Source organism: Bos indicus, chromosome 24, assembly GCF_029378745.1.
Source record: "Bos indicus isolate NIAB-ARS_2022 breed Sahiwal x Tharparkar chromosome 24, NIAB-ARS_B.indTharparkar_mat_pri_1.0, whole genome shotgun sequence".
NCBI classification, from domain to species: domain Eukaryota; kingdom Metazoa; phylum Chordata; class Mammalia; order Artiodactyla; family Bovidae; genus Bos; species Bos indicus.
Genome location: NC_091783.1, coordinates 47,931,171 through 47,947,190, shown reverse-complemented (window position 1 = coordinate 47,947,190; position 16,020 = coordinate 47,931,171). Strand labels below are relative to the sequence as shown.

Below are 16,020 nucleotides of genomic sequence, written 5' to 3'. Positions count from 1 at the left end.
GACACTGATTATGCATCTATTGTCTACTCCAGTCAGTTAAGTAAGCTCTTCAGTCTTCATCAGAACAATTATGCTAATAAGCTTGAAATTTTCTAAGTGTATTATACCTTCATACATTTATCCTGCCTAGCAGCAGCCTGGCTCACTCAATATTGTCACACACAGACAATTATAATCAAGGCATAAGGCCCTATTGTTGATAACTGACTACCAAATTATCCCTCTCACAATAGAACTTTAAATAATTTGTCCATTGTCCTTCTAGGATTTAGACAGTGGCCCCTGTTTAGTTTATTTCAAATACAGAGATCTCAGATAACATTTAAATGCCTTTATGGGAATGCTCATTTCACTGGAATTATAATTTTCCAAGTAATGTTTGAACAATCATTGGATTAGCTATCTCACCATAAATTATCCAGTGATTCTTTATGCTTTCAAATGTACAGATAGAAATATTATCAGATGCCTGGATAATGATGATAAATATAACTTGTTTTCTCCAAATGTATTTTTCAACCACAGTCATTTCTCTTCCAATCTCTTCTTTTCTAAATCAAAAAACCACTTGCATGTTTTATTTTCTTGAGTGATTTTTGCCATGGAATGAGAATTCTCTACCATGAAGAACCGATGCTTTTATGATAGGCATATAAGAGATATCTGATAAATACTTGCTGAAATTCTTTTTTCTTGTTTATGCTTTATTCTCCAGCATTTCCTATCAGATATTACATACTTTTTATTTTTAGTAAAAATTAGCATGTGAATGTGTGTTTGTAGAGGCAGGTGTACACATCTTCAACATAACTTCATTTAAAACATGAAATTTCATCATACTGAGAGAAAAATGCAGTTGGTATCGGGTTTCTTCATTTACAACAAAAATAACCCCACACTTTTGTTCTTTACAACTTTTACTCAGGTCATCTCATTAATCAGTATCCTTTCAGTCGCAAATAACTGAATCTTTGAGATGTAATACCGCAACTTCGTTCCACGAGGATGAACAAATATAGAGATTGGATGTTCACAAGATACTCAAACGTTTTATTGAGGGCAAATACAAACTGGAAGGGGCAAAGCTGTGTAGAATGCTTGCAGACCTCTGACACACATACGGCCTTTTTCTGCTATACAAATGCTGTATTTCATATTTCTCCAATTATGTGGTATTTTATCTCAGATTGTGGGGAAACAACTGAGAACAAGATGCTTACTGTCCTTGTCCTTCAGGAATTTACAATCTAAATGGCAAGACAAAACACACACATGAGAAGTTAAAAAACTACTCAAGACTAAACTAATAGATCAAGACATTAATCAAAGCAAAGTCATGGTATGTAAATCTTTCTGACCATGAGAGAAAATTCATAGGTGAGTGATATCTTTTGGGCTGGAGTAACAAGGAAGAACTTAACAGATTTAGCAGAAAGGAGGAGGAATGTGAGTTCTAGTTTATGAAAAATCAATACATGGAGATTACACACACACACACACACACACACACACATATATTCTTTAAAACTCAAACTACAAAAGAATTAATGATAAAAGTTTTCCACTCATGACTTCAAGGCTCTCCTTCTAGAAGCAAACACTGTTACCATTTTCCTTATGTGTCTTTCTGGAACATTTTACTACTTTTAAATAGATTTGATTTTTCAGTATCATGCAAAATAAAGTGTTAAACAAGGTGTCTATTCATATAAACATAAGATTTAAAATATAACATATAATTGGGGCCTACTGATAGATCTTGAGGTGCCCTAATGAATTTCTAAGTTGATTGCTGCCACGGCGATCCCTGCTCCATCTGCCTTCAGTTTCTATCTTGATCCACTTCGGCTCAGATGCATTTCTAGCTGAGTGGCAGAAGGCATGCTCCTTTCCTAAGCCTTTTGGGGACTGCATTGGTAGCCAGATTGCCCCTCCTCCCCTTTACTTGATCATACAAATCCTGGAAGGCTTCCTAAATGGAAGAGTTAGGGATTCAAAGTCTGACACTTTGGAGAGATGGTCTTAGACCTCAAGTATATTATCCATTGAATTAATGTGCCTCTCAAAGTACCTACCTCTCACACTGGGAGCAGATTCTTCTGGAATTCCAGTCAGATCTGCTTCTATTTGTCCTCACTCACAGGGACATCCAAGTGCACACCCTGGTCACATAGGAGAAAACACTTGTGTGACCCAGGTAGCTTTTTATGGGCTATTTCATTTAAAAACTGGTGGTCTGTTAGTAGGAAGAAGGACCACAAACCATAAACAGCCTTCCTACTTCTACATCAAATAGCCTTTGCCCTAGAACATCCTCCTTGGTGGCTCTGGGAAATGGAAAGGGAAGTCTTAAGAGGTGGAACAGCTCCACCAATTGGCTTCCTAGCTCTCCTTCACAAGCTGTTTTTAGAAAGAGGTGAGTAGAACTGCCTCTAAATTTACAAGAGGAGAGGCCACCCTGGAGGTAAACTTTTGAAGGTAAGATTTCTGTTGAGTGGGTTCATCGTGACCTATGTGCCTGCAGGCAACAGAAGAGAAGAAATGATAACGATTATTGGTTTTCTTCGAACTTCAAAACCATGTGCTATTCACTTTCATATTTACTACTTTCTTTAATCATCACACAACTATATTTATTTATTTAATTGAAGGCTAATTACAATATTGTAGTGGTTTGTGCCATACATTGACATGAATCAGCCATGGGTGTACATGTGTTCCCCATCCTGAACCCTCCTCCCACCTCCCTCACACAACTATAGTTAAGCAGCTATCATTGCAGGAGAATTTTACTTGCCAAAAAGGTCACTGATTTGAAGCACAGCTGCATTCAAAACTACAATTTGCCCAACTCCAGGGTTCATGCTCTTCATCACAAACTTTTGATGAGAAAAGTACTTCCATGTTCGAGGAGAGAGATAGTAGATATGGAGATTTTTTTTTAAAAGGATATTTGGAAAATCTGTAACACTCAGAGGATCTGAGTTGAATCTCTCTAGGTTCAACAGTAGGTATCCTCCTAAGAGAAGCCTTCATTTCTGAAAATAAAGAATGCATTTCAGAAAGCCTTTCTATTTGTAACGGTCATTTGGTACTTCCTGCTTGCTGATTTGTATTGCCAGTGCTGCTCTGCCTCGAGTCCTCTGTTAAATTCACGAAGCAGTGTACATGTGAGTGCCAGACAAGAACCAACAAAACCGTGTTACAAGTCTAGTCTCTGCCACCAACGACCTATGTGAGACCCGAATTTCTTCTCAACTTGAAGTTCTATGGTGTTCTCTGCCTAACATCGTGCATGCTTGATAATCGCTTGATGTGATTGGCTGGGTTCAAGATTTCAGGCAGAGGCCCTGGGTCTGCAAGGTAAAGGCGACCAAAGTTTCTAGCAGCTTAGAGGCTTTGTAGTGCAGACGTGCGAGGATGGGGTCTAAGAACAGTGCCTGAGAAGTGCAGACATGAAGAACCGAACAGATAACTCAGCAGTTGAGGGATATCTTGCCAGGCACTTGTGTTCTAGACTTCACAAGGAGCATTCAGAGCACGCATGATGAGCACCATTTTTTCACGAAGATAGGACCAAGTTCCCGTTCAAGAAAAATACCTGTGACCCCCCGCCCCGCCACCAGACCCTACAGCCCAAGCAAAGAGCTCGGCCCCGGGCTTATTTACATCTCGGACCCCGCCCCCGTTTACCACCACGAGGGCCGCGCCCACTCATTCGCACAAGGCGCCCCGCGCGTGGGTCCGGGACGCAGGCTTCGGCACACCCCTCTGCGGCCCCTTAGCTCGCCCACCGTCGGGGCCTCCCACCCCGAGGATAAGTACGCCTCCACTCCCGGCTTGACTACAGAGTAGGTGGGCCGGGCGGCGGCCTCCGACAGGCCCCACCCAGTGGTGCCGGCCAAAGACGGGGACGGAGGACCAGGGCCAAGATCAGGACGGAAGGGTGGTCGCCCTCACGGCAGGTTACGCGCCTCCCCTCCCCGCCCCCGACTCCCTTTCCCAGAGTTTCCCGTGCGAGCGCGCGAGAGACGAAGCCAACCGAAACCGCGGGCATCCCACCCCGCCTAAGTCCTCCGCCGCCCGCCCGGCCGCGCCTTGCCTCACGCTCTACGGGGGAGGCGGGACCAATCAGCGAGCGACGTCTCCCTTCCGATTCGAGGCCCCCGACGCGCGGCTCACACCCCGAGCACCCAGAGCGCTGATTGGCTGCGTGCGCCGCCGGTCCGGCCGGGAGGGCGGGGAGGCCGGAGGGAAAGGAGGTGGGGAGAGGTAGCGGCCCGCGCCTCTCAGAGCCCACAGCTCGCGCCCTGGCCCTAACACGGGCGCTCAGGCCTAACCCCTTCCCTTTCTTCGCTCCCAGGGTCTCCCGCGCGCGCCCCCAAGGCCGCGCGCTCGGCCAGCGTACCTCGCGCCCCTAACGGGCGTCCGGGGACACCAATCAGAGGGCGGCAGGGTGCCAGCCCCCCGGGGCTGCGCCGGCGAATCGGCGGGGCTCGCGGCCCGGGGTGGGAGGCGGGGCTACCGCGCGGCCGCGGCGGCGGCGGCGGCGGCGGAGGAGCAGCTCCCAGCCACCAGCCAGCGAGCGCCGAGCGAGCCGCCCGGAGGTGGGTGCGCCGCGCCGCTGTGGCCGGCGGCGGAGGGCGCAGGGCGGAAGCGGAGGTGGGGCCGGCGGGCGCGGCGGGGGAGGACGGCTCGGCCGTCGGGGGCCGCCCGGGTGGGGGCGAGGCGGGCGGGCGCGCGCCCGAGGGGAGGAGGGGCGGCGGGGGCGGCGGCGGGACGCGCGTCCCCACCCCGTCCTCCCCGCGGGCGGCGGCCGGGCCCGCGCCGCCCCCCTCTCCCGTCCCCTCCCCGCGCGCCGGGCCGCCGGCCGGGCTCCGGCTGGGGGGGCGGGGCGGCCGCCAGAGTGTTTTCAGTTCCGCCTCCAGTCGGCCCATTCCCCTCTCCCCTCCCGGCCCCTCCATCCCCTTCGGAAGAGGAAGGAACAAAGGTCCCGGACCCCCCCGGGCTCTTGACGGGGCGGGACCCGGAGCCTCGGTCCAGGTAACGCCGCGGCGCCCGGCGGGGCCTCGGGGCCGGGGTGTGTCTCTGTGGGGCTCGGGGTCGGTGAGGCGGACCGGCCGCGTCACCTGGCCCGGCCGGGGGGGCCGGGGGGCCGGGGTGTGGCGAGGCGCCGGGCCGCTCGCGGGTTGCGGGAGCGCGGGCGGGGCGGCCGGGGGGACGGGGTCGGCGCTGGAGCCACCCGCCCGCTCGCCCGCCCGCCCGCGCGCGCGGCCCGGGGCGGGGGCCGGCTGTGTGGCCCGGCCCGTCCCCTCCTCCTCCGTGGCGGTCACCCTCGGTAGTTTGTGGTGGTGATTTTCAAATCCCGCAGGGACGGAGCTCTGGTTTCGGGGACTTGTTGGGAAGCCCGAGTTAGGAGCATGCGAGACTTTGCTTCCACTTTTTTCCCCCCCTCCTCTGGTGCTGTAACCTTTGTTAACCATTCTGGTCTCGGGGTTCAGAATCGCGAGCGTGTGCTCTCACACAAACACGCACACGGCTGGTACTCCGTCCACATAACTTCTCTACTAGCTTGTGAAAGTTGCTCTTGTGAGTGGAGCCTATTAGTTTTTTTTTTTTTAATCACACGCCTTTAGAGAGCACGCTAATTGATTTCACGTATTTCAAACTTGGTTTTCAAATCCTGCCTCTTTAATTGTTTTCTTCTCTCCTGGGGAATACTGCCCTTGGATTGAGTACTTTTGTCTTCTACTTACTTAATCCTTTCGTAGTTAATGGTTTCCTTTTGATCCTGAACAAAAGAAAAAACAGTAGTTAGGTTGGTTTTGTTATTCCTTCCTCTTGACCCTTGAAAAAGCTAAATACTGCCGGTTTGTTGTCAACTAACCCTTTATTTAAAAAGAAACATTTCCAGGTAAAACGAAAATGAGGTAGCATTTTTCCATCAGTCTTGTCATGTTTGTTACAGTTTGGGGTATCCTAAATTGTGGTGTTTTAAACTTTTAACACGACACAGCTGAATTTGTTGTGAATAAATAAGTGATCTCGCGAACTTGCTTGGAGTAATTGCATCTTTTCAAAAATTCCATCTTTTCTTTTGATTTCATATGAATTGAACCTTCACCACTGATTGTTAAGGATGCTTTCCTTGAGACTAATAGATAATACACTTTCTATTATTTTGATAATAAATTAGTTGTTTTAGTTTTGATCCCTTAAAAAAGTTAGGGTTAGGGAATGTGTAAGGTAAATAGTTAAATTTGGTAAGTTGTGAACAAGTAAATGAAGCAAATATTCACAGAGATGAAAGAAATAATGTAAAATGGTCTTCATAAATGTGTCATAGTTTGAAAATGTTTTTTTCATTTGCCTTAAAAAAATACCATACAGGATATTGATAGAATTTTCTCCACCAGAAGTTCATTTAGCAAACATTTATATCAAAGTCAGAGACCAACACTGATTTTATTTTTAAAGTTTCTTAAGTTTTTTTCCTGCTGTAAAATTAGTTGTTGTAGTAAATAAGAATAGTTCAAATCTATTGGCATTTCTAAGATGAGTGCCCACTTAAACCCTTAATGTTAAAGTTGAGTTTGAAGTAGTTCATTGGTCTATTTTAATTAATGTAAGGTGTTTGGAAACATCCATTCTGGGTTTTTTTTAGTATGAAATTGCTGTTAGAACTTGGTTTTTATACTTTGTAGCTATACCTTCTAAAGTGATTTCACATTGTAAATGTTCAGCAAAGTTTGGCTTTTTAAAGTCATAAATGGTCAAACCTCTACACACACATCTGTAAGGTTCATGAAATAATAGTTTGCAAGAAACTGTGCAGAGTAATTTCCTGTTGTTTGTGGCTTGTCAGGCTTGGTATGTGCTTTAACTCTTATGTAGGAATTTGGGGATAGTTTTGTATATTTCAGCAGAAATTCTCTTTAGTAAGAACAAAGGTTGTTTCTACTTCAAGATGGCAAAAGGTCTCCTTTTCATTTTCATACTGTAAATACCTCAAACGTGTTGCTGACATCTTGTTACTTCACGCTGAGGGAAAATCTGAGTGACAGAATAGTTCAGCTGCATAACCTGCTGATCAAAGATCTATTGAATAGTTATTTTGCAGATATTTTCAACTTTGGCTTTTATAAAAAGTCCAAAAGCACTCCTTATTCTTGTTTGGTTTTGTACTTTAGGACTTCTGAGGCCTCCTTTCTTGTAGCAGCTTTTTTATACAGGTGTTTCTGTAATGCATATAAAATCTGTATTTAGTGCAGTCTGGCAGATGGAGCCTTATTCATATTCTTGGGACAAGAGTCATTTTTAGAGGCTGGAGAGGGGCATGTCTTTTGATGGGAGTAGAGGAGCCATTTTTATCTGTAGATGTTTTCCACTAAGATGTTTTCCAGTAAGTATCACAAAGGTATGTCAGAAAATGTGAAACAAAAAGATTTCAAAACCAGTCCAGGAAGGTTATGCATTTATTTAACACGTAACTTGTATTTATTGAACAGATAACATTTACTCATTTATTAAACAGTAAAATGATGTGTTGCTGTGTGTCAAGCCTTGAACTAGGCAATAAAGTAACGGAACAAGTATACCCTGTTTCTTAATGGAATTCGAAAAGTGGGAAGTCTTCATGTCTCCTTGCCCTGTTCTCCAGTGTTTAGAAAATCATGTTCATGTATTGATACAAATTAAGGGAGATTGTAATACAGGACTGAGCCACTTCCTGAAGTATGCTTGCACCGCTTTCTTTTGAGCATAGAGCACAGCACTGGGGAAGGGGTCACATGTTCACTCTCATCGTCTCTGGGAACAGCTCATGTATTTTTTTTGGAAAGAGGGAACTTGTCACCAGTTTTGCACAGTCTCTACAAATTGAAGGTATGACCAGTCTTTCAGACATGAGTATTTGTTGCTGAGCAGGTGAACACTTGAAGAGCTAGCCTCATTTGGCCTTGGTTTGATTTTCCACTGCCATTTATATCTTCTCTGATAGCACAGTTGGTAAAGAATCCGCCTACGATGCTGGAGACCTTGGTTTGATTCCTGGGTCGGGAACATCTCCTGGAGAAGGAAAGGCTTCCCACTCCAGCGTTCTGACCTGGAGAATTCCATGTGGGGTTGCAAAGAGTCGGACACAACTGAGTGACTTTTGCTTCACTTGATAGAAAATGGTTAGGGAAAGAAAGCAAACCTGAACTGGTCAGGTTCCAATGAAAGAACCAGAAATAAAGTATAAGAACAGTTACCCAACCAAGACTAAGGATTGGGCTGTAATCTTGTGTAGTGGAAAGGCCCTGGGTGTTGGAGTCAGAGAGACCAAGGCTTACAGTCAGTTTCTCAGTTTTTTGGACAAATTACTTTTAACTCCTGGGATTTGGTTTTCTGACTGAAAATGGAGCTGATAGCACCTACTTCTTAAGGTTATTAGAAAGAGTAAATGATTGTGATGAGGGTATGAAGGTATCTAAAACAGTGGCTGAGAAGACATAAGGGTCTTCTCAGGTATCTCTTTTGTTCTCTTCTGGTTGTAGTTTTCACTTGTTTTCTTTCTAATTCAGACAACTCTCCTACCCTCTTCTCCTTGACCTATGATAACATACATATGAGAAACACACTAAGCAGAAAGGCCAAGGGTAGCCAGATTGTCCCGAGTCCATAGCTTATAGCCCTAGTCACGGGAGCGTTATCGCTGCCCTTAATTAGATCCCGTTGGCATTTATTTCGTATGTTTCTAACAAGCAAAGTTATCTTACTTCTAACCCACAGAAGATTAGAGACAAATAGATTGTGGGTAATGTGGGAGGTTGAGGCCAGGCTAATGGGGAGTGGACTAGGAGGATGGGGAACTGTTAGCCTACTGTCCATTGTAAGATAAAACAGATAGCAGCTTGGTGAGGATAATGGAGATAATCTGCAAGACACAGAAACAAATACTCAGAGCCTAACTAGCATGTCTGGAACCATTCAGTGCAGGACCAGACCTGAAAGCATAGTAATGAATGTTCATCAATTAGCTTAAATCATATTTGGGAAAATCTATTTAAAGAGCGTGGTAATCGACATAATATACTTTAGATCGTCATTCAGGATGATTAACACATGTTCTTAAAGGAGTAGAACGTGATTCTAATGATTTATTTCATGAAAGATCCACAGTACCTACCGTGACCAAGCTGCTTTTCTTTAGTTTTGCCTTTCTGGGGGCCTTGATTCCAGACTGAAAAATCTTTCCTGCTAGGCCAGTAGTAAAGAAAGGTGATGTGAATGGTATAGCACCCATACCTGTTCTTCAGAGGAAGTCATTCTGTTTGTCAATCTGCAGGGATGTCATGTACAATTGTTCACTTGGGTTTTAAGATAAAGTAAGTATGCTAGTGATTTCTAGAACCAGTGTGGACAGTTGGCTGGTCTGTCTATTGAGGATTTCATGCCTCTTATAAGTGACTTCTGTTCAATATTAGCCTTGATAACTTTTTTGGATCTTCCTCTTTCCTATCTCCAGGTTGTACTTTCTAAACCATCTACTCCATCAAATATTAATATTAATTGGTGACCTTGTAATTATAGCCTTAGCTATTTGGGGGAAAAAAAAGGGACTTTAAAAAAAACTAGTGGTACAAAAGTAATCCAGCCCTTTTTGTTTAAAAATGCAGTTTGAGGCTTATTGCTTATCTCTGATTTAATTTTGATCATTTCTCCAGATTGGTATAATTGTGATCTGTTCAATTAGGACATACTTCAATACTGATTATAGGTAGGCATCTCAAGGATAGCTCTGAGTTTCAATTTCAGTAGTTTCATGTAGAAAGAATGTAATTTTGCCAAGTCAGATGGGTTTGGACCCTGCCTCTGGTTTGGCTAGTTAGCCAGAAATATTAAGGTAGTTAAGGTGATTGTCACTAACACACTTGCCATACATTCTAGAGTGTACGGGTTTCTTTTGGATAATAAGTGAGCCACACTGATAGAGAACAGATACCTGGTCATTTAGATCTGTCTTTAGGTTTGTGCTTTTAAGAAAACAAATCCTAAAGTGATTCATTCTCATTAAAATTTTACTATGAAATTGTCACTAACTCTTCCAGATAGTTCTGTAATTTTTCAAAATCTTGGGATCACTTTGGAACAATGGAATGTGAGTGCAGACTTTAGTTTTGATCTGTTCAGTACCCATGTCCAGTTTGCATCTGAAAACCTGCATTTCCTTAAACAGTCTGTAGTGCCCTTTCCCACCACCTCTCTTCTCTTGGAGGGGGTAGGCCTAGCTTCAGGTTTAAAGTATTCAGCTAGTAAGGAAGAATAACTGCGAGGAGCCACTGCAAGTTCATCAAATTTATTACCTTGAGTCTTTGAATTCAGAAACTCCATGTGAGGACGTAGTGTAGTAAATCTGTGATCTTGTAGTTTGCCTGTTTAAGATAAAGTACATTTGCATATGTTACTTCAGCTTTTTCCAAAAATTCTATAAAGAGATAATGGTTACGGATTTGTAAATATTAAAAGAAGTGCTCCGTTTTAATCACACCCTTCATTACAAAATGTGGGGTGGTGAATCTGGTGTTCAAAGTTCACAGAATAAACTCCTGATAAATGGTACAGTGGAAGCTGAGCACATGGGCTTTCTCCCTTGATTTGAATGAACTATGGAAACTTTTTTGTTGACTAGAGTTGCTCTATCTATGGCAGTGAATGCAAATCTTCCTTGTTTAGACCATGTTTTACTTTATAGACAGGTGGTTAGGCTGTAGTTCAGGTAAGCTGGCCAGTTAAACTTTTTGTGTAATGTTTTAAGTATCAGGAGGGTCCTGCTTTGGCCTGAGGGTTGTGCCTTGGTCATTTTTGCTCTAAACCACTTTTTAAACCTCACACGGACCTATGTACACTCAGCAGCAACCAGAAGGAAGGCTCCTGCCAGCAACAGCAACATTATGCAGAATCTCAGAATGTGAGCCAAGTGGCAGTTACTGAAGTCCTGCCTGTGCAGTTTCCCTGTCATTCTTTTACCCCCAGGCAGGCTTTGAAGCTCTAGAGGAATAATAGATTGTAGAGAAGGATCTTTGGTGTAGACCCACACCATTCAACATAGTATACACCAGCTGCTGCTGCTGCTAAGTCTCTTCAGTCGTGTCCCACTCTGTGCGACCCCATAGACGGCAGCTACATGTGACTATTTAGCACTTGAAGTATGGCTACTGTAACAGGAAATGAATATTGAATTTAATTTTAGTTAATTTTAAAGAAAGTTCTGTTGGGCATCCTCTAGTTTTTGTTTTAGTTGGACTTTTACACTCTGAGGACTTGCACCCTGTTGATGTGGGCGTAAGTTGTTGCTTCAGCAGAAGGTCAATACAGACTCTGGGAATTTGAAGAGAAGTTGGAGTACTGAATATTTATGCTGATTTGAGTCTGGGCTTGTGTAGTCTCAATAATTGCATCCTTTTTTACAATCTGGGGATGATAAACGAGTATGTAATTTTATGTTTATAAGCTGAATATAGGCCTATGGATTCCACACAACTCATTAAAAGTGAAAGGAAAGTAGCTGAACTGAGGAACAGATAGACTCTGCTCAGCAGTCCTCCGTTAATGTGGATTTTCTCTCAACTAGTGACCTGCTTTTTAGGGTTAAATTCAAGCTCTGACATTACGTTTTAACACTCCGTAAAACTGAACACATGGATGTTTCTCTTTGCTTTTATTTAAAAGGCACATTACCTTTTAAAAGGCTTTCCATGGGGCCAACTTGGGTTTCCAGTTGGCAGTGCCTTTCCTTACTAGTGTACAACTTTGGGAATAAGACAGTTACAGTGAGAATTGAGAAATGGTTTTTTAAACTGGCGTTTATGTGTGTGTGTGTTCATTAATGCTTTCTATTGTCCTGGTTTCTTTGACTAAAACAGTTGTAAAAATCCAGGTCATTAATACATCTTGCTTTTTTCCCTATCCTGTGTGATACATGTTTGAATGTGGATTGCCAAAAATCTCATAGTGATTTTTTATTATTTCAGCAGGAACTTAGGTGTTCTTTTTGAGGCAGCACCATCACATTTCACGTATTTTATGTTGAAATGTCTAACTTGATTTTCTTTTGAAATAAATATATAGATATTTGGGGGATATTTCATATTTGCAATTTGAAGATGTTTGACATCCACGGTTACTTTCAGCACTGAATGACTTTCTTTGTTCGACACTTGAATTTCGTGGTTTTTTTGTCAGCCATTTCCATATCGCCTTCCTGCTGTCCTTAAAAAAGTCATCACTGAATTCTGAACTGCCCAGTTTAGCAGTCTTCATCCATTATCATACTGCTTCAGTGTTTGCCATCATTGACTGTATACTCCCTTTATCTAGATTTCTTAAAATCATACAAAGAGACACAGATTAGGCCCTTTCCTTTTCCTTCAAATATTGAATAAAATGCACAACTTTTTTTATCAGCTATATATATATAGCTGATCTAGAGAGGGAAGCAAAGGAGAAAAAAGTCTCCAGGTATCAGAAGCTTAGAAAATCAGTTAGTGTCAAGGAAAAGCCTTGGGGAATTTATTAGATAAATAATCCAGTAGCTTGGGCTGGGGTTCTATGGCCATTTGGGAAAAGGAGATAAAATTCTGGAAACTGTATACTAAAATGCACACATATATATATACATCTGTTCCAATAACATTGAAACTTCTATGGACTCTGAGAAAAACAAGCTTCAAGCTTCTCTATGGAAAAACTAGAAAAACACTAGTCTTTGTAGATGGGCTTAAGTATCCCATGAATGCCAAGCATGGTAAATAAAAAGCAGACACTAGTTATAGATGTAGAATACTGGGTTTTGGGGGGTTTTTATGAATAGTGGGCTTTTTAAGTAGGTAATACATTATTGTATTCAAACTTGAAATTCAGAAGATACACACTGAAAAGTCTCTTGCTACGCCTTACTCAGTTGCCTTTCTAAAGGCAAGTAGCATTATGAGGTTTTCTTGTGTTGTTCTGAAAGTGTTACGCATATATGAGCAACTTTGTCTATGCATTACCTTTTAGTACAAAAAATGGTCTTGTATTTTGCTTAATAATGCATCCTGTAGGTTATTCCTTGTCAGAATGTAATAAGTACTTTTTAGCTTTCTTTTGGTTGCACAGTATTTTTTTGTATGTGTGTCTATAATATATTTCATCAGTCCTCTGTTGATGGACGTTTATTTCCAGTCTTGTGTTAAAAATAGTGCTGCAACAAATAACTGTTTCTGCATCATTATATACATCCATAGAAGAGATTTCTAGAAGTAGGTCAGAGGATATCTACATTTATAGTATATTTTAGGAAATGTATTTTATTCATTTTTTGAATAATAAGAGCACATGATGCCAGATTCAAAAGGAACAAAATAGTAAGTGATGAAAAGTAACTCTCCCTCAGATCTCTTACCTCCTACTATCCAGTTCTGTATCTTTCTAGAGCTGCTGTGTTCAGTAGATAGCCACGAGCTGTGTGTGGCACTTGAACACCTGAAATGTTGCTAGTCCAAACTGAGATGGGCTGCATGTATAAAACACACTGGATTTATAATACTTCAGTAAAAAAAAAAAAAATTACTGTAAATAAAGTATTTTCATCTTTAATACTGATTACACACTGAGATAATATTTTAGATGCTTGTGTGTATGGTGAGTCATGTCCAACCGTTTGTGATCCCGTGGATTGCAGCCCGCCTGGCCCCTCTGTCCATGGAATTCTCCAGGCAAGCTTATTGGAGTGGGTTGCCATTTCCTACTATAAGGAATCTTCCCAACCCAGGGATCGAACCCTTATCTCTATGTTTCCGGCATGGGCAGGCGGGTTCTTTACCACTGAACCACCTGGGAAAACCCTTTTTAGATATGGTAGGATAAATTAGTACATGCTGCAGTCCATGGGGTCGCAAAGAGTCGGACACGACTGAGTGACTAGACTGAACTGATTGCATTATTAAAATGATTCAGTTCAGTTCAGTCACTCAGTTGAGTCCGACTGTTGGCGGATGACTTTTAACTATGATTACTTTCAACTATTTTTACTTTAAAAAAAAAATGTAGCTGATAGAAGGTTTACAAATACATATGTGGTTTGCATGCTATTTTTGTTGAGCGGCACTGGGTCTAAAATTCCATATGTATATAAACATGTCTGAACGTATGATATGAGAGTTCCTCTTAACCGGCAGGTTTTTTTCCTTTGCATTCTAATCTATAGGATCAGAAATCTGGATGTTAGTTAAAAGAGACCCGGTGGTTATTTATTGTCACATTCATTCTCAACATTTAGTGGGTCTCATCAGTGGCAGTCATGCTTCCATTGACTTTTACAATGTCTGTCCACTTTGGAGAGAAGCCTGGTATCATTCTTGCTGCATGTTGTTTGAACCTGTTCCACTCTGCACTGCTTGCCGACACTGGGATGCAGCAGTTGTCCTGGGATCCCCCTCCGCTCTCATGGGGTTCCTTAGCCTTTCTCCTTTGCTAGATTTCTTATTCTTTTGCTCTCCCTTCTTTCTATAAAACGTATCCTTCCCTTCAGGACTTTCCTTGAGAGAGAATGTATGTGGAAAATATTTGGAGATATTGTATGTCTGAAAATACCCTTATTCAATCCTGGGTGGCTAATAGAATTCTTGGTTGAAAATAATTGTGTTTCAGAATTACGAGAGCATTGCTCTGTTGGCTTCACTTAGTTTACTGTTCCGAAAATCAAATCCATTCTGATTCTTTTCTATATGACCTTTTAAAAAATTTATATCTGGGAACTTTTGGCTCTTCGTTTGTGTTCTCAGCATTCAGAAGTTTTACAGCCACCAGCCTTTATGTGGGCATGTTTGATCCATTGGCCTGGGGTCTTGATGGACCTTTTCAATCAGGAAGCTCCCATCTTTCAGTTCAGGAGATATTTCTTGATTTCTTTGATAATTCCCCCTCCTTCCATTGTCATCTCTGATGTTTGAACATTGGGCAGTCCAAGAGCTCTTCTTTTACTGTTTGAATGGTTCCCTTTGTAAAGCTTGTTTCCTCTGTAAAACATGCGCTCTTGGTCAGGGTTGCTATAGTCTCTTGTTTCTCTGAGTGTAGTGATGATTTTGACAGTGTTTTCTTTCTCTATATAAACTTCTTAAAGCTGCGTTTTTCTGTTTTTGCTTCATTTTTCCTCAAATAATCCAAGTAATCCTTAATTAAGAAAGTAGGGGTCTGAAAAGCTGATTGGAAACTATGCATTTGGGTGAGGCATGTCTCCTTTCAGTTTCATTGAAGAATAATCTGAGTGGACTGTTTGTAGGTAAAGTCTTGATTTCAATGTCTGTATATTTTTCCTCCTAGGTTGGTTAGGTACCCCAGAGAGGAGTCGTGTTCTGACGAAATGGGTAAAGGTCTGGCTTCTAGTATTTTTGGGAACCAGAACTCAGTGAAGGAAAGGGCTGGGGAGTGTCTGCATTTAGCATGCCTTGTGTTCATTTACTCCATCTCTTCTAACAGGACCCAGACCGTTCCCCAGTCCAGGTAGACTGATTTCTTCTCTGCCAAGAATAAAGGTTTAGTCTTCTGCAGAGGGAAAGGGGCAGTTAGTTACCCAGCGGGGGAGCGGATCTAAGTAGGTGGTAATTGCTTCTCAGATATCCTCACTCAATCCTGTCTCTTTTATCTCCTTCCCCCTCACGGTCCTCAGCTCCTGCTATGCCTGGTAGTGTCCACAACTTAACCTTTTGAGAATTCTGCTGTGTAAATAGAATGGTTCTCCACAGGTAGCTTAGAGTTAGTAGTAATTTTTGAAATCTGTTCACAGTTATTACTCGTCCATCCATTTTCCAGTTACAAAATTTTGCTTTTCTTCTTACTCTTCACCCTATCCTCATGAGAGTCTTTTCTTTTTAAATTCCTTTATTTGTGTGTTATTTTGGTTTTTGTTTGCTGTCTTCACCTACAACCACTGATTAAAGTTTTCCATTAAAAATTTAAGGAGTGCCTCCTGAAAGAATTGGAATAGAATGTGTAACT

General features: G+C 42.4%; 1 protein-coding gene and 1 long non-coding RNA gene across 4 annotated transcripts in view; one reads left to right on the top strand and one right to left on the bottom strand.

The window, feature by feature from the left end:
- Positions 1-1,027: 1,027 nt before the first annotated feature.
- On the bottom strand, positions 1,028-4,331 carry LOC139179473 (uncharacterized). Its single transcript, XR_011563841.1, has 2 exons — positions 2,076-4,331; positions 1,028-1,247 (listed from the first exon to the last, which is right to left on the bottom strand). It is a non-coding gene; the product is annotated as an uncharacterized lncRNA (long non-coding RNA).
- Positions 4,332-4,486: 155 nt separating this feature from the next.
- The window catches only part of SMAD2 (SMAD family member 2), a 90,569-nt gene continuing 79,035 nt past the window's right edge, over positions 4,487-16,020 (top strand). For 2 of the 3 annotated variants that reach the window (XM_070779007.1, XM_070779005.1), the window contains exon 1: positions 4,487-4,607. The gene's annotated coding sequence lies outside the window, so the exon portion shown is untranslated. Of the gene's footprint in view, positions 4,608-4,847; positions 5,044-16,020 lie in introns of those variants that run through there. The other variant, XM_070779006.1, reaches the window with a different exon arrangement.